Raw genomic sequence first — 26,583 nt, forward strand, 5'->3', positions numbered from 1 at the left:
ATATTTCTTGACCTTAAAGTTGTTATATCATCTGAACAGCCCCTGAAGATTTCCTGTTATCAACAGAGAACGCTGCCGCTAGTCGTATATATTCTGTGCAGTGACCACTACAGGCGAAATGTAGTACCTACAGGTTGGTCATTCAGGGGCATAACTATAGGGGATGCAGAGGATGCAGTTGCATCCAGGCTCAGGAGCCTCAGGGGGCCCATAAGGCCTCTCTTCTCCATATAGGGAGCCCAGTACTATGAATAAAGCATCATAATTAGGGGCCCTTTAACATATTTTTTTATTAGGGCCCAAAAGCTACATATATATATATGTGTGTGTGTGTGTGTGTGTGTATGTATATATATATGTATGTATTGTAGTACAGAACAGAACATTAACGGTTTATTTTATAAGAAAATGTGTTAACCGAAGTGACTACAATGATGGAGGTGAGGATTTCTTTGCAGCATGGCAGCAGGTCAACCCTTCCTTTGTAAGAAATTAAATGAAGAAGTGTAAATAAACTTTAGATGTGTTCTGTGCTACTATAACATACCACTTTGATCAGAACATACCGCGCAGGATTCAGTGATCAAACATCAAAAGCCAGAACAGGATGTATATTGTTGTTTAGTACAATGCAGTTCATAACGTTCGAGTTGATACATTTTAGTGTTGATCAACATAATAGCTATTTGTAGTGTTCACACAAGCAGTGGAACTTTCCCAGTCAAATAATAGACAATCTGGAGGGTTTCAGCACTTTTTCATTGCATTGTCTGATTCTTGAATACTTGCACACCGAGCCAATGCATGGTAATAATTGAATATTTTAACTTTTCTTTGATAATTAGATGAGAAAGCCTCTATGCAGAGGTAAGAAGAGAGGGATCTATATACACAATGGCATTGAGGTCCCCACGTTTGCAGTCCTTGCATAGACAATGTCAACACTCATAATAAACCAAATGCATAAGGGGGGACTCACACAGACGGATTTTAATTGCGTATTCCACAATCAATGTCCGTGCAGAAGATCCGCGGTAAAACGTTGAAAGTCATGAGAGAGATCTTACCTAAGGGATGTTCTCATTACTTTTTGGTGTTGTTTCCCTGTCTGTAATATTTTTTCCGCATGCATGTGCATTGGCTTCAAGCAAGGACTGACGCAGCAGCAAATTCAGTCCTGGTGGTTAGGTTGCAAATTATTAAAAAGCCTTAAAGGCCCATTCACACCGGCGTATTTGTGGTCTGTATTACCCGCATAATATGGACAGCATAAACCTCATTGATTTGCTATTTGGGTCATATTGCGGACTGAAATTTCCCATTAAAGTTAATAGGATTGTGTAAAAATGCAGTGAATACGTAAAATACATGTATGAACACCAAAAAATAGAAAGGGGAGGAATCAGGCAAGGGTAGGGAGTTAGGGATGCAATTTTAATGTGTTCACATACTGAAATGAACACCACTTCAATTAAAAATTTTAAAAAAATTACTTCTGGCTATGGCTATATCATATGAGACCAATGTATAGGCTCCAAAAAAATGTATGGACTTGATGTTATATTAAAACTATATCAAAATTTGACATCAATTAATTAAACACGACATCATGTTCTTAGAAATACCAAGTCTCGGGTGACAGCGGGGATACTTTAGGGTTTTTTTTGTTTGTTTTCTGAATGCAGTAAGTAACTTCGTATGGTTGTTTTAAAACAATTTACACTTTAAGAATCAATTTAAAATATCCGTTTTGTCCACTTTGAGGCACCTCAAGTCTTTATGACTATTCAATTTTTAGTCTGCATGAGAAGAAATTCAAGTGTTCCCCGGCCATGAAGTGGCAGATTAATCTTGCTGTTCTCTGTGTATAAATCCTTTAATGAATATTTCCTTTTTAATTAGAATTTATCTTTATACCCAGCACAGATAACATGATTACATGAACACTCTTTCATCTGTCATTAATTCAGACAATACAATATGTTATGCAGCATATTTATGAACCAGAAACTTCTGATTGAAGATACAACCATTTAAGGTTATGATGTGGTAGACATTTTTCCTAGACTGCATCGGATTTCAAAGCATTTGTGATGTGTTCATGTGTCTATGTATTTCACTTTGCATAGTCCTTTTTCTTAGACGGGCCTCTAACACTAAATTGATCACAGGAAGTCTTACCTTTGGGAACCCTAGAGTTCAGCTGTGGAGAAATTGTACACCAAGTATTCATTTTTTCTACAGCTCCTCTACAGGAAAAATAAAGTATTACACAGTATCAGGGATGGGAGATAACTGCAATCCTGATTGTTTAACCCCCTATGGTCCTTTTACAGGGAACAAGCTGTCGGGCAAACGATGACCGACAGCGCATCCAAGTGATGCTCGCTCCTGTGTTGTTACAGGAGTATTGCTGGCATTGCTCACAGCGCTGCCGCAATGAACGTGAAGCGGGCCAGGGAGCATTCCGGCCATCAGCTTTACCTCATCTTACTATTACTTACTTACTATTACTGTGACTAGTAAACATTGGTGGATATTCTCTATATTGAACCATCTGGTTTACATATAGAGGCGTTCTTGGAATGGGAGGCTGTTTTTAAATTAAAACCTCTTCAGTGAAATGACTTTTTCATTAGTATTACTGACTCTTGATACCTGCACACTTCATAGACTCCCTGAAGCTCTGGCCCATTACACCCTTTTCTCTACTTCTATGTTAAATGTTGAAAACATCTTTAAAAAAAAAAAAAAAATTGCAAAAAAAAAACTATTTTCCTTACTATACAGTATAAAGAATTAAAGACAACACATACTGGAATTGGTAATGTTGCGATGATAACAAGACAGAACTATAAAATTAGAACAGTATTTCTCATGTGAGGTGAATACCATTAAAAACCCATGCCATGCTTGCTGATTTTGCTCATTCCTTCTTCTAAAAACAAAATAAAAAGTGGTGATAAAGTAGTATACACTTCAAAAGGGTACTAATAAAAAACTGAAGCTCATACCATACATTATGTAAAAAAATGTTAAAAGTTAGGGTATTCAGAATATGGTGACACGAAAACCTGAAGAACTGTTATATCTTCAAGGTCCAAGATGGGAGACGTTACGGTAGAACTTAACCCTAATTCCTATTGGCCTGTGTTGTTTTATGACTACTGCTATTTTTATGCTTTGGTTAGAGGGATTTATATGTGTGTGTAGGGGGTCCCACCTAGAAAAAATAGGGGCCATAGAATTTGGAAAAATACCTGAACACCTGGTACTAATCAAAGATTTCAATACATCTAAATCTTCACAACCCAGTGATTATTCTTACATGTCAAAGACAAAATACCAGTATAATGAATGACAGCTAAATTTCTGAACAGCCCCAAAGGGATTTTCTTGAGTGTAGTCAACCTTTAATTCAAGGAATTTTATGGTATCAACAGTGGAATGGGTGAACTACAATACCTAGAGAGTTTATTAAAATTGGGGTTTATAAAGTTTAGAAAAAAGACTGCTGAGAGGTGACCTGATAACTATGTATAAATATATAAGGGTCAGTACAGAGATCTGTGACTGTAACGAGGGGATATCCTCTATGTCTAGAAGAAAGAAGGTTTCTTCACTATCATAAAAGGGGGTTCTTTACTGTAAGAGCAGTGGGACTATGGAACTCTCTGCCTGAGGATGTGGTGATGGGGAAGTCGGTAAAAGAGTTTAAGAGGGGTCTGGATGCCTTTCTTGAGTGTTACACCATTACATGTTATAGTCACTAATTACTTCAAAAACGTTACTGATCCAGGGATTATTCTGATTGGCAGATTTGGAATCAAGATGGAATAGTTTCCCTTAAATGAAGAAGATTGGCTTCTATCTTATAGGGGTTTTCTTTTGTCTTCTTCTGGATCAACACTACAGGATAATAGGCTAACCTGAATGGACATAGGTCTATTGTCTACCTTACACAGTATGCTACAATTTTACTACAATATTATGAAAGAGCAGAAGCATTCTTGTGATTGTAACCCACATGTCAGACAAGAGCACAAAGTGGAATATTCCATTAAAATTGTAAATCAAAGTCTTAACAGGGGTTGTCCAAATCAAAAAAACTTGGTTGCTTTCTTCCAAAAACAGTGCCACATCTGTCCACAGGTTGCTGGTGGTATTGTAGCTCAGTCCCATTACTGTAATGGAGCTGAACTGCAGTTCCAAATACAGCCCACCACGGTGAGGTGTAATGATGTTTCTGGAAGAAAGTAGCCGTATTAAGATGCTTGCCATTCCAGGTTGCGGGATTTCCTTTTCATACTATACCACAACTTGAAGGTCTCAAACATTTCAATCCAAAATCCCCTTGTTCATTTCCTTTAAGATCTGTAATTGAAATATTTTACATATTTCAGTGTGAATAAAAGAACATCACAGAATATCTCATCGTTTCTTAACATTTGTACTTAAATTTATCTAGATTAGAGAGAACTCCCTTGTGCTCTCTCCTCTTGGAGGCGGCAGTGATTAAGCACTTAAATTGATTAATCAAATTTCCTGTGATGAAAACTACTGTCATTCATTAATCTGATGTGGCTTATAAATAAGAGATAGCAAATACAAGAGACAAACATGTTGACAGATAGATGATGTTGTCTTGCATACAAATTACAGATAACCACTGGACTCCTGGTGGATTTTAGCTCTAGGCAAAAAAAAGGGACAGTTTCCCTAAAGATGTAATTAGAGCAGAACTGCATGCCTGTTTTCTAAAGAGATATTAGTGGTGGGGACATGGTGCATGTCAATAACTCTCTTTAGCTTCATAAAAATGCAGGTTATGGAGATGGAATGCAGACATAAAATCACATCCAGCCATCATTTTCATCCACTTATATGGCTAATAAAAGTCCTAATAAACACGTAGGAAAAAATGTTGACCAGACTTTTTGATGTGTACAAGATGGTATGTAGATTTTCGCATCCATTTTTTGTATTGCAATTTCCACTGCATCTCAATATAAAAAGGAAACAACTTTGACGATAGCCTAGATTGAAAATAATCCCTTGCAGTTTTGTGTATACAGCTCCTATGCGGATCTATGTGTCTCCATGCAATGCACTGCCATGTAATCCAGCACACTTACCCGCCCACCTGCAGGTCCTCCTCACCTGAAGCAGGTCCTACTCTGTGCTCCCAAATGTGCGATCATTATCCACCCTTTTTACACTATTTTTAGTGTGCAGCCAAAGCTCCGTCAGTTATCCTGTCTCTCTTTCTGGATCAACATGACTACTAAGTCAGTCATCAGAGTACCAGGGAGACGCTGCTGCCGCTGGCAGACATGACCTTTGAGTGTGCATGCACAGCAGCAGTGCTAGAGGTTCACATAGCGTATAACCAGGAACAACAACCTGCCTTCGGCCCTGTTGAATACTCTTTCTGGACCAGAACAATGTTCATGGTATTGGCAGAAGTGCTAGGACTTCTATGCTGGCTAATCACATGACAGGCACCCAAAAGTGCTATAAGCACCATGAGTAAGTTATGAAATCACATTATCTATGCTTTCATCACAGTGCTTGAATTACAAAAATTTGTCCAGAATACCCCTTAAATATATTTGGTTTGTTTATTTCATTGCGAGAGAAAAAAAATGCTGCTTACCACATCTAGCAGTGATATATCTTTCATTGGAACCATGAATTGGGCATATTAAATTACAAAATGTCTGATCACACTTTAACCCAACATCTTCCATTGGGGAGACTTAGGAGGCCCCCATTTACATTAGATTGTTGAATGACTGTTATATGATGTGTATGACCAACTTTACTTCATTTCCTTTGCTCCCTTTTCCTACCCTACAAACTTTAAAAAAGGTGACAAAATGGAAGTCCTCTAATCCTCAATATCCAAGGCTGGAAATGGTTTTGACAAGATGCAACAGTGAATCTAAAGGTGGCCATAAACATTAGACATCGGGACTGGCCAACCACTTAATGTGTAAGGGAGAGTCCTGACTCCCCACCCTTCCTCTGGTAGATGTTAGAGGAAAGAAGGATTCTACATGAATTTGAATGTGTCTTAACCTTATTCAGGGAGATAAATCAATGAATAAGGCAAGTGAAAAATAGAGGGTCTGCTCAACGTATGCTGGATAAGGGCTATTTTTAACTGAAACGTGTCGCTTACATGCAATTTCTTTAGGCTGTTTGTCTATTTGCAATGTTTTTAAGCTGTCTGTGCACCTTCACGTGTTTTTGAATAAACATAATCTAGATTTTTTTCACCAGCATACATTGAGCAGACCCTCTATTTTTCACTTGCTTTATTCAATGTTGGGCTGAAGAAGTGCCGGCCAGATGGGAGCTCCGTTTGCTGTGGATACATGTTAATCAAAAGTCTTGCTGGAGCTAATGAGTTGGTTTCTTGTTTTGTTTTTTTTTACTACTCCAGAGATAAACCACTGTCAGAGGTGTCTGCCATTGACCCGGGGATAAGCATCTTTTTGATGGGGGCCAGACTGCTCGGACTTCCACTATTGATGAGAACATTGGTCCTAAGTATCCCCAAATGAATAGGACAAAGGTCATATGTGCACAATACCATTCCATTCATTTCTAAGTGCCTGTCAGAGATAGCCAAGTGCTTGTACTTGGCTATTCTTGGCAGACCCATTAAAATAAACAAACCGGTGTATGCACATGTTCTCATGATTGGTGTGGGTCCAAGTGATCAGGCCCACCAATGAGATATTTAGTCTTATCCTGCAGACAAGGGCTAAGTTTATTTCATGGGACAAGCCCTTGAAGATACAGGGGTCATGTTTAGTAGTTCAGTCATGCTACTGAAATCACCAGGGATCAATAACCTATTCTTGAACATGTTTAGCTATGGGAATTTCTCCATAAGCGATTGATGATTGCACTACTGCACAGACCATTCCCAAGAGTAGCTCAATATCCAAAATTGATCATTCAGTAGCAAATTTTACAATTTTTCAATATTCCTTCTGCACCAGTTCCTCACAATTTCCAAGATCCCTGCTTGCTGACATTCAACAATAACTTTTATTGTTGACTTCTAGTTAATTGAAATCTGTCCTAGTCATATGACTAACACACAGCTGTTACCAGACAGAGCTGTGATAAAGATACTGAAATCATAAGGAGCCTTGGACCAGTGTGATTGTGTGATTGATCATTACTAGAGATGAGCGAGCGTACTCGCTAAGGCAAACTACTCGAGCGAGTAGTGCCTTATGCGAATACCTGCCTGCTTGCCTCAAAGGATTCGGGTACCGGCGGGGAGAGCGGTGAGTTGCGGCAGTGAGCGGGGGGGGGGGGGGGGGGAGAGAGTGAGAGAGAGATCTCCCCCCGTTCCTCCCCGCTCTCCCCCACCGCTCCCCGCCCCCCGCCGGCACTCGAATCTTTAGAGACGAGCGGGCAGGTAGTCGCACAGGCACTACCCGCTCAAGTAGTTTGCCTTAGCGAGTACACTCGCTCATCTCTAATCATTACATGACCGGAACAGATTTTATCCACTAGAAGGCAATGATGAAGGTTTATATTGATGGCACCCTATCAATAGGTGATCACTTTATCTTTGATCCTCTTTTTCATACACACTGGACAATTGTTTCTCCAATCCCTTGGAACTACATAATGACTATAATTAGCCAGCCATTGGCTGTGAGCACAGTAATACAGAGTCAGATAATATTCATGGCTTAACATTTAGGGAAGGAGTAGAAGCTAAAGACTTCTCCCACCAGTGCATTCACTTTTCTTGTAGTCAAATGGATAGAAAATAGAAAAACAAACATTTTGCAACAAATTAAATCAAGAGATCTTATCTCAGCAGCCACAGGCAAGTAGGCACAATTACTATGGCAATTACTATGTACGCTTTAGAACAATAGGAAGAAAGAAGGAAAAAAATCCAAGAGTGTTAAGAGTATCAAATGAAGCAATGCTCTTCATCCATATTGTTTGTGGTGCTCAGTTTTGTAAAATGAGATAGAATATGTCAGGCTATAATGAATTTACTTGCGCATTTAAACCCTCTGGCTAATCTTGTACTTTGTGCATAAATGTACTACACTAGGGTGTACTACAACTGTTGTTCTTTTTTTCAATCTTCTTAAATAAAGTACAATCCCTCGTTCGGTTCTTGGCACGGTGGAGCAGTGGATTATTAGAGAGGAGGTTGTTTTCAGGCAGGTTATTCTTTGTTACAGAAGACTAGAGTAAATCTATTATTACTCCTTTCCATACAAGCCGGGAAAGGAATTTCTGTGCTTCTATTTTTAGTCAGGCGTGCTGCTAAAATTATTTGGAGGATTTTACCAAGACTTGTAGAAGGAAAGTAGAAAGCTGCTTGGAACACAGTGAACTATTAAAATAGTTGAATCCTACTGAAAGCCGCCATGTGCCTTCTTGACTTCTGAAGAAGACTGGTGACAGTATGGAGGCTTCATTTAATTGTCTTAGCACTGTAGGTAAATACCATGGCTAATAAAGACTGACTTGTTGGTGACCTCCCTAACAACCTGCCCCTGGGGCTCATGCCCCAATAACCCCTCCTGAAGCAAATTCACTCTATAGAGACTGTGTGTATCTTAAGAAGTTTTTTTTGTTCTTTTTGTGCTTTTTTGATGTCTTCTAAGCACATTAGTTATCTATCTATATGGATTTCAAGTACCCCTTGCCTTCTCACAGCGCAATTGTGATAAAGGTGAGTTTTAATGAAACTTCAAGCTGCCACACCATTTATAGTCTATAGGTTTGACAGTGACAGCCTAGCACACTTGTCCTTAGTATAGACGATCACTGTTTGGTACCTGTAACCCCTACGGTCCTAAGAATAAAGCAGCTACAGCCAAACACTTTGCCTCATTCATCTATGCAGGTAGTCCCATTATTGCAGCTTAGTCTCATTCACTTTTTCTCAGCCCCTCGTTCTACTGTTCTCTGATAGTTCCGAGGGTTATACCCCTATAGATCATACATTGATAACCTATACTTAGGATTGGCCATCAATGTTTATTACTTGTAAACGGTGTCAACAAAATCACATTTTTGTTCAACTACACTATTATGGGGTATCCGTCTGGGACAAAATCTCTACATTTTTATTAAAAACTAAGTTTCAAATACAGTACTCTATAGTTTATAGGTGGGTCTAATAGGGAACATGGCTACTTGGTCAAAATGGCCGCCTAAGTAAAGCGAGAATGAGTTAATGTGGAAATTACATTTTTTAATGAACTTCTCTTTAAAGAAATGTACAAAGTAAGTTTATCTTAGTAATTGGATATAATTGTCCAGCAATATTCTGCGGGATGCATCCAAAGGAGTAGACATAGTGGAATATTAAGGAAAAAGAGGACTTCTAGAATTATTGTATTATAAACAGGCTAAGTATTCCCAGTGACTGTACTTTCATTTCACACTCAGTACCACTATGGAGTTTGGAGGCCAGTAATTCCTTATGACCGGTTACTCTCCGTAACATGCGGCTATATTAAAGCTATCATTTCTCTTTGAGCTGGCCTAGCACTCACTTTGTTTTAATATTTAAAGAACTCTTATTAAAAGAATCACCATTATAAGAGTATAAGAGTTTGATAAATCACATCTTAAATGGTCCACTGCTGCCTCTTCACCAAAGCGCGATTAACGCATTGCTCAAAAGAAAATACATCCAAGACCTAATAATGGCGGGGATCTGAACCCTGATCTTCTCAGTTCATGAAAGGAGTTGTAACTGATTAATTATACACCTTATTGCCTTACTGTACTTCTGTAATGATACTATTGGTCAGGGAATGACATCCATAGCTGTGCTGTCTTCATAATACTTAAAGAGATTGTTTGCTTTTTACAATCACTTTTTGTTAGAAGGGGTCCCTCAAATATAAGTTACAGGTTGTCTTGCTGCTGAGATTACAAGCAATCTTTTTTGGATGAACCTGGAAACAAGTGTTCCTTTTCCTCTTTGGCGCTACCCTACGAAATATTACATATTACAGTCTCCATTGAAATCAATGAACTGCCCATGTTTAGTAATGCATCAATGTGCATGTCCTCAGAATGCATTGAAATGTACTTACAACCACTTAAGTGTTTAAAGTGCATCTATCTTTATACGTGTTTTGTAGCAAACTGAAGTACATGGGAATATGTGGACCTTTGTACTAATCTAATATGGGAAAAGCGTCATATTGATTACCTTCCAAGAGACTGTAATTCCCCATTCCATGCTTGCAGGCTATCTGTTCTGTAAATGTTCAGAAACATCTTTTGACCCCCCCAAAATATCTAGTTTACACTAGTAAAAACTAGACTGGAAGGAAGTTTCTCACTTGGTGTTCCAGTGAAGCAGCATGGGGAAAATAGGGATGAACTGATAATGATTAACCATTCAGTCGCATTCGACCTTTGGTCACTCTATGGATCAATGTTCTCCACGCGTATATGTCTTTCACGGCTTCTTTCAGTTCCACAATTGACATGTTGGTGGTGGCCTTGTTTGTATCTATCCATCTTGTTCTTTGTCGTCCTGATCTCTTTCCACTAACCTTGCCAAGCATCAGTACTGTTTCGAGTGAGTTAGTGAGCATCATGTGGCCAAAAGAAGAGAGAAGCGGTTTCATGATTTTACTCTCTAGTGATATTTTCAGCTCAACGCAATCAAACCTAACCTTGTTCATTGCTAGGCTGTCCAAGGTATCCGTAGCATTCTCCTCCAGCACCATAGTTCAAACACATCATTTTTCCTTCTGTCTGTTTTCCTGAGTGTCCAACTTTTGCAACCATACCTCATTATGGGAAAGGCGATTGCATTGACCAGTCTGGTTTTTGTTGCAATGCTGATATCCTTGCTTTTCCAGATCTTTTCCATTCCTTGCATTGCAATCCTACCAAGTGTAATCTGTCTCTTGATCTCCGGTCCAGATTGCCAGTTGCAATCGATTTTGGATCCAAAGTAGATGAAATCTTGGATCTACTTGACCTCTTTGTTAATTTTTATGTTCACTTACTGTGGTCATGACTTTCGGTTTTTTTTGCTGTTGAGGTACAGTCCCATGCGTTCGCTTTCCTTTTGCCCTAGTTGGATAACGTATTTCAGGTCCCTTTCACTTTCCGCAGGGTGGTGTCATCTGCATATCAAAGGTTGTTAACATTTCTGCCACCGTTTTTGAATCAGATTTCAAATTCATCCAAATTGCATCACCTGGGATGAACTAGAGGGTAACATCTGATTGGATGAGAGCACCACTCAGGCCACCAAAACAGCTAATGAAGACATGGACTCCTCAAGACTTCTGAAGGTGTCTTGTGGTATCTAGTATCAAGATTTTAGCAGCAGATCCTTTAAAGGGGTTGTCCCACAATCTAAAATTATCCCCTATACACAAGTCAGAGAATAACTTTATGATAAGGGGAGGTTCTGTGCCCCCTTGTTCTCATCACTGCAAGGATGCTTCTCCCACCCACAGTGACATCAGACTGAATGGAGCGCTGGCCATGCATGCACGGCCATCACTCCATTCATTTCAATGACAGAAATTGTCAAGTGCTTTGTACATTGCCATCTCCCGCAGTCCCATTGAAAGTGGATGCAGCAGCACTATACATACCCAACTGCCGCTCCATTCAATCTCCTATTCACTGTGGAGGGTGTAGTAAACTAGCAGTGAAGGAGACGGGCGACACATGAGCCCAGTTTTCAGGATGGGTGGGGGTCTCAGCAGTAAGACCTCCACCGATCATAACGTTATCCCTTATCCACAGTATAGTGGATAACTTTAGATTTGGGGATACCCATTTTAAATGCAAAGTGGGATCTTCATGGATTTGATGTGCATCAATGAGTCAATGAGCCTTGAGCAGCCATGACCCTGTTTCTAGTTCACAAGTTGTCTTTCTTTGGGCCCCCTTCGGCACATACTAACCACTGCCTGCCAGGAACACCCCACAAGACATACCACTCTGGAGATGCCCTGACCCAGTCATCTTGCCAGTATAGTTTGACCCTTGTCAAAGTTGCTCAGATGCTTACACTGGTCCATTTTCCCTTCCAATATATCAATTTCAGAAACTGACTGTTGACTTGCTGCCTGATATATCCCATTTCTTTACAAGGGCTATTGTCACACATAAATGTTATTCACCTCACCTGTCAGTGGTTGTAATGTTATAGTTAATTAGTGTATGTGCACACTTTTTATTTTAAACACATTAGAGCCATTAACAGTATTGGTTACAGAAGTCTACATACCTTACAATGAGGAACAAATCTAACTATGAAATAGCAGGATACGAATTGTAACAATTTGATAGAATATGATATATTTTAATGTTATTTATGTATTTATGTATTGGGCTTGCATATATGTTTACTAATGAGGGAAGGAAATTTGTCTCCAAATTACGAACAAAGGTGCGATGAATATGCAAATAAAATAGTGGAGAATAGAGGCAAATACATTTTGTACCTGCAATAAGACTCAGGTAGAAACAACCTCCAGGATCTTTCTGTAACTACAAAATGTGATCAATGGCATTATTTCATCTCCAGCCTGTGCGAACTATTGTACAAAACCCAGTATGTGGCACATCTTTGTATGCATGCGTCTTGGGCAAGGCATGAATAAAACCTACGCCATATGTGTTGGTTCTACATCAGTAGAAATTATCCACAACTGAATCGTTCACCTGCAGTTCCCAGGAATACAAATTAGAGTCATTAGCACAGGCTCAATCTCTGCTATATTACAAAAGAAATTAACTTTTTTTTTCCCTTCTATTAAAATCTTTATTACGTCTGATCAAACTTTCAAAAGATTGGTTCAGAAATGAATGGATGAGATTTTTTAATAGAAACTCAACAAGAAAAACCTGTTCAAGTCATTGGCTTAAATCTTTAATGGCCTTTATTAATTTAATGGACACTTTAAAAAAAAAAAAAAAATCGTCATCTTGTAATGGTTTAGGCAACTTTTTGGATTTCCAGATAGTGTGGAACTACAACTCTCATCAGGTTTTCTCAGTAATGATGTATTGTTTACTAACGTATGCATTGGAGTCTTGCCCATTGGCTATATGCATAGATGTTACTCATTTAATGACCGTGATATGGATTTTTTACTCTTTACGATGGAGTACAAGGAAAATACTCCATCATGTTAGTGGCATGGCTGATGTAAATTGATATTGATGAGCAGTTCATTTCAAATATAGAGTCTCATAAGTGAAAAATGTGTGTTTTAATTATTAAAGTGCAATTACATTTTGAGAGCAAATGCATGAAAAAAATTACTTTCTACCAAAATTTTAGGGTGGATTCAGACGACCATATATCAGCTGGATTTTCACGCCCAGCCAATATACGGCATCTCTCTCTGCAGGGGGGGGGAGGCTGGAAGAGCCAGGAGCAGTGCTCTGAGCTCCTGCCCCTCTCCACCCCCTGCACTATTTTCAATGAGGAGAGGCAGGGCAGGGGCGGAGCTAATTCCTGAAACTTAGCCCCGCCCCTGTTCCGCCTCCTCTCATTGCAAATAGTGCAGAGGGGCACTGAGGAGGCAGAGAGGGGGCGGGAGCTCAGATCACTGCTCTTTCAGCATCGACCCCCTGCAGAGAGAGACGCCGTATATCGGCTGGCGTGAATACCCGTCCGATATACGGTTGTCTGCATGCACCCTTAGATTGTGCTATCCTTGTCATACATACTGGAAAACCCAACAGAACCCTGAAGGACCTATTGATGCAAGTGTGAACAGAGCCTAAAATGGTTTTCACATGACAGAATGTTTTTCCCTATCCACAGGACATGCAATAATTTGCTGATTGGTGGGATCTTAAAATTGCATCCCAAAGTGTGGGCAGTGGAATATATGCATGCCCAGCTCCACTCCATTTACAGCAACAGTACTGCCAGAGATGGCCAAATGCTTAAACGTGGCTATCTCCAGCATTCCCATTGATGTGAATGGAGCAGAAGTATACATGCATGTCCCCTGCTGCCCACATTTTGGGAATCGCTGGAGCTGCATTCCTGGGATAGGTAGGAATCCCAGCTGTAGGATACCCATCAATAAACAAATTATTCCCTGTGGATAGGAAAAAACTTTTAAGGTAGTGTTCACACTCGTATGAATAGGCCCTTCAGAGCTCTGAGGCATTCTTTTTATTGTCAAATATACTGGAACTTAAATGTACCTCATTAGGGTTAATGGGGTCCATCACGCTTTGACGGTATTCACTTGAGGGTGTCATGCTTCCATTATAAACAGAAACCACAACATGGTGTGAACAAAGCCTTATTTAAAAATTATTCAAAAATCACAAAAGACAGCCATACTTACCGATACACTGATACAGAGATACAGCACTTATTCCTGGCAGCATGCAGAACAGGCAAAATGCTATATGGAGGAGCTTGCACAGGTGCAACATACGGATAAACAACCAATCACATGCCTAACACAATATCGGAGAGGGCTGCTTAGTATTATACTTGTACCTAGATAAGGCATATATAAGGTGCCACTCACACCAATACGTTCAGTGCACCATGCAGGCTTATAGTCCATTAATGATGCCCAGGCTATCTTGCACATTATACGTGAGCCACACTAAGGCCGGCTTCATATGGGCTTATTTGCATATGCAAAATTTGTGCACGCAATATGCAGTGAATAGAACCCATTGATTTCAATGTCTTCATGCACATGTGCATATTTTTCCTGTGCATTTCGGTCATGCGCATTTGTACACCAAAAGTCCCCATAGAAGTCAATGGGGATGTACAAATGTGCGCGCAATACGCTAGGAGATGCGTGAAATACTGCGTAATTCCACAAGAAAAAGAATACATCTTGAACTCATTAGACTAATGGCTTGGCACATCTGTGTATATTGTTTTTGCATGCGCACATGCAAAACGTACAGTGAAATATGCCAATGCGAACACAAAAAGCAATGGACATTCCCCCAAAACGCTATGCTCTTGTGCGCACAAATACACATATGATTCTGTGCATCCAACCTTAGTGCTGACACCCTGGGCTCCCCCAACATTTTAAAGCCAGAGTGCTTCTGCAAAAATAGGGATAAATACGGATAAGTACGAGGTATAGTTTAATATTTTGGCCAAAATACACAAGCTTGCAACTCATAGCTCCTGCGTATAGCATTTTGCATGTTCTGCATGCTGTGGGCACTGGTGCTTATACCTGCCCCTGTATCTCTATATCAGTATATCAGGTAGTACGGCTGCCTCCTGTGATGTTTAATTGGTTTGCCCCTTTTTCTGTGACTCATTTAAAAATTACAAAAATGATGCCTTTGCATCTAATTACAGAATTATAACAGCCTCGCTAAATACATAATGGTGTAATAATAGTTTGTAATGACGCCTTAAAGATAACTAGATCACATTATATGAGGCTACATTTTCAATTCGAATTGTAAGAGTTGTATAGCTAATAACAAATGGTGCCAGTTGGCAAAAACATGGGCATAAATGAGAATTTTTTTAGCTATTTATCTTCTATGTTTGTGCCTGTATCAACTGTACAAAAGCAACAGATACTGTCTATGGAGAGAAGGAAAAAAAAACTCTCCATCCGACCGTTAGGGGAAAGAAAGCAAGATTGATGGCTTTAGATTCCCTGTACGTAAAGCTGGCGACGAGTCGGGGGATTTTATAGTCGCGCGTTGGCTTTTCTCTCTGAATTTTGATTAATGGAACAGGCTGGAACTGCTGATGTCTCCCAGCTACTTTAGCTGACAAGAATGAAAGTAATCTGATGTTTAAATGGATTTTCAACGTGTCTGTGGTTTTAGCCTGTGTGTCCTGAAGGAAAGACCATCTGCTACAGGATAACCTAAACTCAGAGGGCATTTAATCCATATCTATTTCCTAAAAGAAAGACATAACCGTGAGATTTTCCAGAGATCACTTATGCAGGCATGCAAAAAAAAATTCTCTCTCTCTCCCCCCTATAATAAAGCCTGCCAATGCCTCACATCATGGATATTTCTATACTGGTATTATCCCTCTAAATGGGAGCCATTGTGCCCTACACATTACCTCCCTATCCCTTCTCGAACACAGATGGAAAATAGCTTGCGGATATAAAACTATAATTTTTCCACAAACAGCCAGCCACCTCGTACGAATATTGATAATTTTTAATGATGACTGGTAGAAGTCTGGGTACATAAGTTTAATGTAGAATGTGTACGGATTACATCTGCTTGGGGGAAATGAAAAAGCTTTAAAATGTCTTCGCTCTACTGTAACATGACATCAAAAATGTAAATTGTAAAATGGAATGTGGATTTTATAGCGGGATGGAACACTACGCTGAGTGATGGATTGAAAACACAAGTACTTAGCACTCAGGTCCTTTTTTTTTCTTCAAGAGATTATTTAACATTTTACATTAAAGAGATTCTCCTGTTGGATATAAGGAATAACCAGCTTTTACCACCAGATAGTGTTTAGGTCCAACATTCTGTGCTGAGTATTACTATCATTTATCTTTATAGCAGTCAGAGCTCCATTTTTCTGTTACAAAACTCCCTGGTGTAGACATGGAGTTAAAGAGGACCCACCATGGCTTCATGTTATTGGGGCAGCTGCATTGTTTTGTGCAGCCTCATTGACTCTAGCATAGTCTTTCTTTTGCTTATGCTCCCCTCCATTCCCTCGTACCGGTTCACCTTAGATTCATCTTCTGCTGCTTTGAATCTGTCAAGTGAGTCTTCCCCACCACTCACTGTCAATCAAACCTAAAGTCACCCTTTGACAATGCGTGGTGGAAACCATCCACTTGACCTATGCCTAGTGTTGCAAACCAAATCTAAGGCAAGCTGCTATTGGGAGATGGGGGTGAGCATAAGCAAAAAAAAAAAGCTGCAATAGAGTCAGTGGGCAAAGGCTGCAAAGCTACTCAGCTAGCCCCACTGACATGAGGACACGATGGATCCTTTTTAAAAAGGTGAAATTGGGACTTCTTGCATCCTCCACTATGGCAAGCTTCCATGGTACATGGAAAATGGGGGTTATGTTACAGACATTCTGTTGGGGCCATGGAGCCTCAATTTACCTCTCTGGAGAGATAGTTGTGGATATGAGCATCAATATAGACATTTTGAAGGAGAGATTGAAATGAACACCTGAATCAAAACAGTGTTCAGTATGGTCTAACCACAACATCCCCAAGATAAACTTGAAACCTATGCATATCTTGTTTTTGGCTTATACTGATCTTAGTCATGATTACTGAGGTCTTAATACTGGGTACAACTGACCAGAAGTCACAACATCCCCAAGATGACCTGCTATGGATTTCTTGTTTTTGGTTGATACTGGTCTTGGCCATGATTACTGGGTTCATAGTTAGAGATGAGTTAACTTTTTAAAAGTTCGGCTCAGTCAGTTTGCTGAATTTTGTCAAAAAATTCAGTTTGGTCTAAATTAGTTTGAACCACACTGGAAGTTCATAAAGGTTGAAATCTGACTAAGAGCAATATCTGCATGGAAATGAAAAAGTCCATACAGATGCTGTTCTTGGTCAGATTTCAACCAAGGACTCCAGCACTACAAGCCAACAGTGCTAACCACTGAGTGATATACACTGAAGAATCACCACTATGCACTGCACAGAAGCCCGACATCACAGCAGAGGAGCCTGCGATGGTGTTTGGACTGTAAATGAATGGAAGCAGGTGTTGTGGACATACGAATCACAGTAGACCATCTTCTGTTCATATGGCCGCACTTGGCTGTGGAGGTTGCGTGAAGAGTGGTTTCTACATAACTGCATCGTCCCAACAGTGAAGTTTGCAGGAGGTTTTGTTATGGTATGGGGGTGTTTCTGCAGGCAAGGACTAGGACTATTGATTACCGTGAAATCAACACTCTCAACACCAATGGGTCCAGATACATACTGGACAATGTAGCAATACTTTGGTACATCTCTGTGTCTTACCAACATGTGAGAGCACCATGTCATACAGCACGCATTGTTGAGGCTTGGTGTGAGGAGTAGAACATATGCAAACTTCATTGTCTAACCTAAAGTCCGTATCTCAGTCCCATCTTTGGGATGAACTAGACCGCTGTATCCACATCACGCTCATCATCCAAAGCATCACTATCTGAAGCTGTCTTCATAGAATGGAGGCATATCCCTTCATACATCTATCAGAATTCGTCAGAAAGCATGCCTAGGAGGGTTACTGCAGTCATTGAGGCCAAAAGCGGCCAATGCCATATGTGAATAAAATCAAATTTCATCAACTTCTATGTATGTGCAAATACGTTTGTCAACATAGTGTACATTGCTCCTATGCAAGGTACATATTTTAGCATATGGCGCCACAGCCTTAGGGACGAGTCAATATGCAGAAACGGGATGGGTGTTGCAAGTGTAAGACCTTCAACTGCTTATTATGCAAGTAGTCTCATGCTCATACTCCTCTATTTTCTCAGCCACAATGTTTTCCTCCCAGCATCTCCTAGAAATATTGTAATATTTCTCCCCAATCGTCCTCTATTCAGCACGTTTTATTGGTTGTATTACAGAGCAGTATAATAAGCATTGTGACAACAATATAGAATTACTCAGGCTACTGTCACCCAGAGAAAGATGGCCCTAATTCAAGAACAATAATAATCAGTTATCTTTTCCTAGCACCCTCGGTTTGTCTCCTCTGCTGCAGACATGAGTGACAGCTGGAGCAAAGTCTCCCCCAGAAACAGAGACAACACCAGTGTTCCTGCAGCAGGATTAGTTTCAATATTTGTCAAAGGGCTTTATTTAATAGAGATGAAAATGTCATATATGATAATAAGTAATATTTAATGTATGCTGATGACTAACCCCGCTTGCTGCTGTCTCCTCGTATGTTTTGTCCACCGCACCTTATCAGTTTAAACTCTAGCTTTGACTTCATGGATTAGCTTTTTAATACAGTAGCTTTAAAAGGGCTTCTTATCACACCTCTGAATTTATCAGAACAGGACCAGGTGGTTGGGGTTGTGGGATATCATCAAACACATTCTGTTCGACACGAGCACATTGCGATCATTTTAGAAACCATTGTGTAGATCATGTTTTTCCACAAAAAGTTTCTTGTATTATTTGTACATATTTTTACATCTAATTACCTACACTATCACATGCACATAAAAAAGCCAACTATTCTACCCCAAAAGAGAAAAAATAGAACAGCTGTCCTGATCCAGCTGATCCAGCTGTACAACTACCATAGTGGTGTCCCCTGTAGCAGTCTTGGGACATATGAAAAAGGGATTTTTACAAAATTAACAAGCTGCCAAAGAGGTAATTACTAATTACTAATTAGCCTCTTATACAACACTTATACAACAGGGGCCAATTTTAAAGAGCCACTCTAGTGAATTGCTTTATTGATTGTGTAACTAGTCTCCCAGCATATATAAATCAGCTAGCATTTCCTTGTTTAGTTGTCCCTTCCTATCAAAAAGTTCCTGGAGTTGCAGCAGCACCAACATAAGGCCCGCAGTCAGGTCTGCTCGCAGGACTTGCGCAGCCTGGGCATTCTTTGTAAATACAGGGGATGATGGAAGAAAAGTCATCTGTAATATCTGCGGTAAGAGTTTGAAATGTGGCAAGAATGTAAACAACCGCAACACAGCGTATATGAATAGTTACATGAACTCCCACCACCTGCTACCTTGGAAAGCCTACCTGGGCCAGAGGGCAAAGAATCATCCTGCACCATCTTCCGCTGACTCTTCCACCATCTTCTTCCCTGTTCATGCAGTAGCCTCTGAGAACACAGAAGCAGTTTTGTGTAGGGGCAGTAGCACACCTACTTCAGGCCTCTCTTCTGCAATTGACAGCCAGGCTGCAGGCTTCAGAGCCAAGAGTGGAAAATGGAGACCACTGACATTTGCCACTTATTCCAGCATGTCCAAGGTCAGCAGCCAGCCCTCCATCCCCCAGCTATGGGAATGTAAAACAAGGAAAAGAAAAAAAACACCCCAAACACCCACGATCACAGAGCCTGAATGCAAGCATTGCCTAGTTCCTTGCAATGGAAATGCTGCCCTTCAGGCTAGTGGACACAGATACCTTCCACGATGTGATGCTCCATGCTAACGCACATGGCCAGGTGCCCAGCCGCCATTTTTTTACCCCAAAAGCCATCCCTGCCTATCACCGCCATGTGAGTGATAATGTGTACCTGGCATCGAAGAACGCTGTCATTGGCAGGATGCGCCTGATCATGGACATGTGTTGCAGCTAGCATACTGGATCCTGTAGGTGGGGCATGAAGCTGAAAGTGGTGGTCCACGTTTCATGGTGCCCCCAAAAGTTAGCGGACATTCATCCTTATCTATTCTCTCTTCACCCACTGCTCCTTCTCTTCCTCCACCGCTTCATACCACCTATCCATATGTGACAAAATCTGCCATGTATATGGTAAACACCAAAACGCGGTCCTAAAACTCATATTCTGGGAGAGTTGTTGATGGCTCTGCAGACCAAGGCTGACTCGTGGCTGACCCTGCACAATCTGGAACCAGGCAAGGTCGCATGTGACAATGGGGCCAATCTCCAGTCAGCCCTTTGTCTTGGCAATCGCACAAACGTACCTTGTCTGGCCCATGTGATGAACCTGGTATTGCAACAGTTCCTTAACAATTACCTAGGTTTAATTCCAGTGCTGGAAAAGGCCAGTAAACCATGCTTACACTTTCAATGTTCACAATCAGCCGCCTCTTGTAGGGCAGAGGTACAGTGACAGTTCGAGCTATTACCTAGCCACCTCATCTGTGACGTGCCTACACAGTGTAATTCCATCTTGAATATGTTTCAGAGGCTAAGCCAGCAGCAGAGAGCAAAGCATCAGATGGTGTATTAAATTAGCAGACGCTGAATGGAATTTGGTCAATTGACACCTGTGGAGTGGCTGAAGATCAAAGATGCATGTGCCATTGTAGCCTGCTTTGAGGACGTGACCAAAATGGTCAGTCATGATGATGTATGATTAGCTTGACCATGCCTGTTGTCTGCCTGCTGGAACAGATGTTACAGGACCTCAAGAAGAATGATGTGTTATTATCACAGAAGGAGGAGGAAGGGATACAAATATGCACACTGTCTGGTTAGTCCGCCATTACTCAACAGTGCGCAAGAAAAGGGGGCATCTTCTCTTACACGTTTCTCCACCCATGGGAAAAATATAGAAGAGGAAGAAGAGGAGAGGGATAATATAAAACCTGAGGCAGATGAGGGGGCTACACAACACTCCTTCCCAGAGGCGTAATTTGAAACTCCTGGGCCCCGATGCAAAACTTGGAACAGGGCCCCAAACTATAATGCTTTACTTATAGTACTGGGCTTTCCATATGGAGAAGAGAGGCCTTATGGGCCCCCTAAGGCTCCTGGGCCCGGGTGCAACCTCATCCCCCGCATCCTCTATAGTTACGCCCATGCTCCTTCCATCCATCATTAACCCCAGCTATTCTACATGGATAGTGAAACCAGATGAAGGACACTCTTAGGCCTGACCCCAAGGAATGTAGACCATCACCTTTAGGCACTTTGAAGCATATTAGTGCTTTTATGCTGCTGTGTTTGCAGAAGGACCATCACAAAACCAACATCAGATCATTACTAGGCCATCCTCACTGTAGTGCCAAAATGACGAATCTCATTCTGTCAGTGGAGAAGGACCATAAAATGTGGTACTATCAAGACAGACTGTTAAGCAGCTTGAGGACTGCATTTCCTCATACTTGTCGGGATGCATCTGCAATGGAATTGCAGCACTGCGGCTTTTATCGGACAAGCAGGAAGCCACCACAAGTGGCAGGGAAAGTCTATCAGAGATTAGGCACAGTTTTTGTAGCCCTTCGCAGCCTGCAGAGCTTACACAACCTGCACTTTTGAGCTGATTAAACTTTGCCTTTCTGAAGTTTATTATTTTCTGTAGCTCCCCGATAAAACTCCCTTTTGATAAAGAAAGTGTAAATTTATTATATTATGGTCACAATTTCCCAGTTGCTCCTCAACTAGCACTCCTGTAATTCTGTTAGGTCTGCTGTTTAATATTAGGTTCAAAATGGCAGTCCTTCTAGTTGAGTCCTGTACAAGTTTTGTAAGGTAATTATCTATAGTTTTAAGTCCCAATGACTTTAAAGGAAGTCTGAATGAGCCGTCCTGATTCACAATATTTCCGTGCAATCGGACACAAACCAATTATTATATTAATCACTCATCGCTGGTCATTAGTTTTTTCACTTTTATTCATATTAATCAAATAATACTATTAATTTACTCTGGTACTGACTGAGTGCCAATCTCTCCTACACTCCCAATGTTCATTCTATACTGCATTCACAATGGCCCCTGCAGGTCAGAAACTGTCTTGGCCGTTAACATCTGGCTATGTTATTACCTGGGTGTGACCCCATTGGCTATAAGGGATTTTAGTGGATTTTAGTGTGGCACCATTGCGTACCATACACTTAGAGGTTAAAAACTTTCTCCACCATCATATTTTTGTGATGCTGTCATCAGGTTATATTTTCAATTCTTTGTATGTTTGTATGTTACTTCTCTGGAAACCTACTGGCTTATGTGGGGTCCATCAGGTTTCTATCAGGGTTCTAGTATTTTTGATGGCAAGTACAGTTATTCATACTGAGCTGTTCTTGTCATCAAAAATATCCAGAAAGCCTGACAGTAACCTTGACAGACCCCATTATCACCAGTGTGAATAGAGCTTTTATTTGTCATCTCATGAATGTAATATGATCATCCGAATGATTAAATCTATTTTTTGCAACTTTTTTTTTTCTTTTTCAATTTTTCACACCAGAAAACCTACGAATAATCCCAGCCCCTTCTATCTTCAGGCTCAACGTCCAATAATGTGTTGTGTTTTATACTAGGACAAAGCAGAATGATCCTCTAATGCTGAATAAGATTCACAAATGATTGGGATTACTGTTTCCTACAGGAATATTCCTCCCTTCACCTGATCAAGCGTCATGGCTCCATGATTTGAGACAGGTTGTATTGAATTATCCACAGGTGCCTGGGGGCTTCAAGTCACAGTACTTTTTATATCCTGCCTGAAAGATTCAATAAAACTACTATGCTGGTAAATACCATATAATACCAAGCATAGCTGCTCATATTTTACAGCCGCAAAATAGTTACGGGCGACAGAAAACCTGTTTCTTTTTTCCATTTTATGGAGTCACAAAATGTGTAGCACATGCAGGCTGCATATCATTACATGGCTTTAATGAAAAGAGAACCTGTTTGCTGCCTTCACATTTTTATTCCCATCTTCTATTCACTGTGGGATATGAAGGGATTGTTGAAAATGAGATATTACTTAAAATATCTAATAATAATCTATAAATGTATATTGACTGTATATAAAATTATAAAACAAAAGCGAACGCAAAAACAAGAGGAATTGTAGGACTGGCATTAAATGGTAACTTTTTTAATCCTACCTTCTGCCCTGTCACAGTACTGGATGATGCTGGATTGAAATTGGAACTCTTTTAATATAGATTTGTCAAAAAAATTCAAAGACCTAGAAGAAGTTGTCGTTTTGCTGCTAAACTTGGCATTTAGTTACAACTCAGGCAGATAGTTGGGAGTGATTAGATAAACGGTCTTGTCACCTAATGGCTTATATATGGATTTGCTCTTGGCCTATGAAAGGTTCTCACAGGCTCCTTGTGTGTAGTGACCTCTTTTTCCACTTGTGTAGAGCTTGTTGACCACTAGACGCCTCTACGATGCAATCAAAGAGATTTCACCCAGTTAGCAGAGTTTGAGGAGGGGTGCATTATTGGAACGTGAAAAGCTGGATGGTCGTATCAACAAATGCCCGTAACCTTGTCTGTCTGACCAGACTGTTAGGAGGTGTTGAGACCAGTGAATGTATCAGGGCAGGTTCTCAAGGCGACCGGGCTCAGGACACCCTCAACAGACCACCAGTAGTGGAGATAGTCTGATCATTTGACAAGCACGGACATCTTCAACTGTTTCATTGTCTGAAATCCAGAGACAGGTGGCGCCATCATTACAGGCCCCTGTGTTTGTTGGAACCATTTCCAGGCACTTGGCCCAAGGTATCCACCCACCATTGCCTCCAATTGCAGTAGTGTCATGAATGAAGAAGCTGGACTGCTACAAAGTGGAACTGGGTTGTCTTCAGTGACAAATCCAGGTCTAGTTTGGGCATTAAAGATAACCGTATTCGCGTCTGGAGACCTAGGGTGAGCTCTTCAGTTCTTCCTTTACACATCTATCTATATCTATCTATCTATCTATCCCACACCAGAGGGCTCGACTATTGAGTGGGTGACTATTGGCATATTTTGATCTCCATATGTTTTTGAATGTAACCATTTATGGAATCTGGTACTGGACAGAATTCATTTGAAGTCTGATTTATATAGCTCCCATTGGACTCAATCATAATTTTATCTTCAAACTATTTATGAGCTCCCCCTAGTGGTGGTGGCAGCCAGTCAGAATTTTATCTTTAACTCAATGACTGTGCAAAGAGAACCAGGAGATTTCGAACTCCAAGGCCTATTATAATGTATTATGAAATGAATCTGTACAATAATCTAAATAGAATAGATGAATAAATATACAGTCACTTCTGGAACTACCTATCCATATTTAAAATTGGTTCTCACATAATATAATTTCTTTCTTGCTATCAATCAAGTTTGACATCACCCATTGACAGTGACTGAAGAGGACGGCCCACTTAACACATTCACAGCACCAGGTGCAAAATCTAAGAAGGGCCCATACAGAGAAACATGGGTATAAGCAAAAGAAAGTCATTGCTGGAGTTAGTGAAGCCAAGGCTACAAACCTATGCAGCTGGCTCCACTGACATGAGGACATGATAGGTCCTTTTTAAAGGGAACCTGTCGCCACCATCTCATCCCCAAAACTAACTTTACTGGCTGACAGGGGATGACAAATCTTTCACTTCAAATGCCCTCTCCTTTCATAATGAGCTAATATACCTCTGCAAGTAGGTTCCAAATTTATTCTGCGCTGTATGCAAATGAGCAGTGAAGAGACATTTGACTGAGAAGAGTCATGCTGCTTCTAAGCTGCCGAGCTAACCATGACCACATTCTCTTAATGTACAGGGTTTGCTGGGTAATGGGTGATGTGATGAGATGTCTATCAAGAGAAAGGAGGAGGAACTGGCTTGGCAACACATGAATCAGTGTGAATCCTTCTTGGCCAGGTGACTCTTCTCTGCTTATTTGCCTATGGTGTGAGATGACTTTGTCACCTAACTGGAGAGGTATATAGGTTAATTTGGGAAAGACAGAGATGATTGATTTTTCCTCTCTGTCTAGCCAGTGAAGTCAGTTTTAGGGGTGGCAGGTTCCCTTTAAAGGTGTTGCTTCATCACAGGCTTCCTTATAACCAGATAATATGGCTAATAGCAGCCATGACCAGCAAGACTGGAATGCCACAGGTGTACCAAAACAGAAGACATTTTTACTGATCTGTGGCTCATAGAGGGTGGGTTCCAAGTGGGAGAATCATTTCTGTGATATCCATATGTCCTAATAGGTTGTATGAACATGGGTTGTCTTTATGAGACAACCTTTTTAATGTCTTCCATTCTGGTCTTTCTTTACCTATTGCAAGTAATACATATAATAACAAACAGTAACATAATAAACTGATCTCCCACCCCCCTTGTGTGTACTGGAGGTAATCAGTTGAAATAGACCTTATTGTAAATATTAACAACCAGTTTACAGAGAGCAGTGCGTGTAATTAGGAAGGTGTTAATATGATACCAGGCGTGAACTTGTTCTCCTTCAGCAGGTATCGGACAACACTAATAATAATGACCGCAGCAGATACACTGATTACAGCTTTCAGGAGCGTATTTAATTATCGTGTTCAATTTGGTAAAAAGTAATTTAATAAGCTGTGGCAGCGTGATCTTTGTGTATATAGGAGGGTTTCTCAGTAAATGTTACATTAGTTGTCATTTGTTAGGGCTATAAAATACTCAACAATGTTGTAGTTTAAGGATAAAATGTGCTTCATTAAGTCTTAGTATTTTATGTATTTCCAACATGTCCCATTAAAGTCCCACACAGAAGGTATCACATAGATGCTATCCTATCACTCCACCTGTTTAGTGTTAGCCAGAGGGCCTCCCACCCAGGAATAAATGATTCATTATGTTTAATGAACTGCAGCATACCCCACTTTTACTCCAGGTACCCAATATCATTGTGGGAGAACCCTGTAAAGGTAGTGTCTATGTAGGGCTACCTGAGCCACAAGCAGATGCTATGGCATATGATACTCAAGATCTCGGTGACATCCAGGATCAATAAGTACCACTACTCACTCACTAATGTTATTGCAAACTTGTAACCTCTTCTGTAAAATAGGATTGAGTATACAGGATTCAGGGTCTTTATCTTGACTTTTATCTACACACCTTTATCTTCATCCTCATCTTGTCTTCCTTTTTATTCTCTTCTTTCTT

General features: G+C 40.4%; 1 protein-coding gene across 1 annotated transcript in view; it reads left to right on the forward strand.

Moving 5' to 3' along the window:
- CAMTA1 (calmodulin binding transcription activator 1) overlaps positions 1-26,583 on the forward strand; it is a 1,430,009-nt gene that overhangs the window by 755,597 nt on the left and 647,829 nt on the right. The gene's annotated exons all lie outside the window — the stretch shown is intronic.

The sequence above is a fragment of the Eleutherodactylus coqui genome, chromosome 6 (assembly GCF_035609145.1).
Source record: "Eleutherodactylus coqui strain aEleCoq1 chromosome 6, aEleCoq1.hap1, whole genome shotgun sequence".
NCBI classification, from domain to species: domain Eukaryota; kingdom Metazoa; phylum Chordata; class Amphibia; order Anura; family Eleutherodactylidae; genus Eleutherodactylus; species Eleutherodactylus coqui.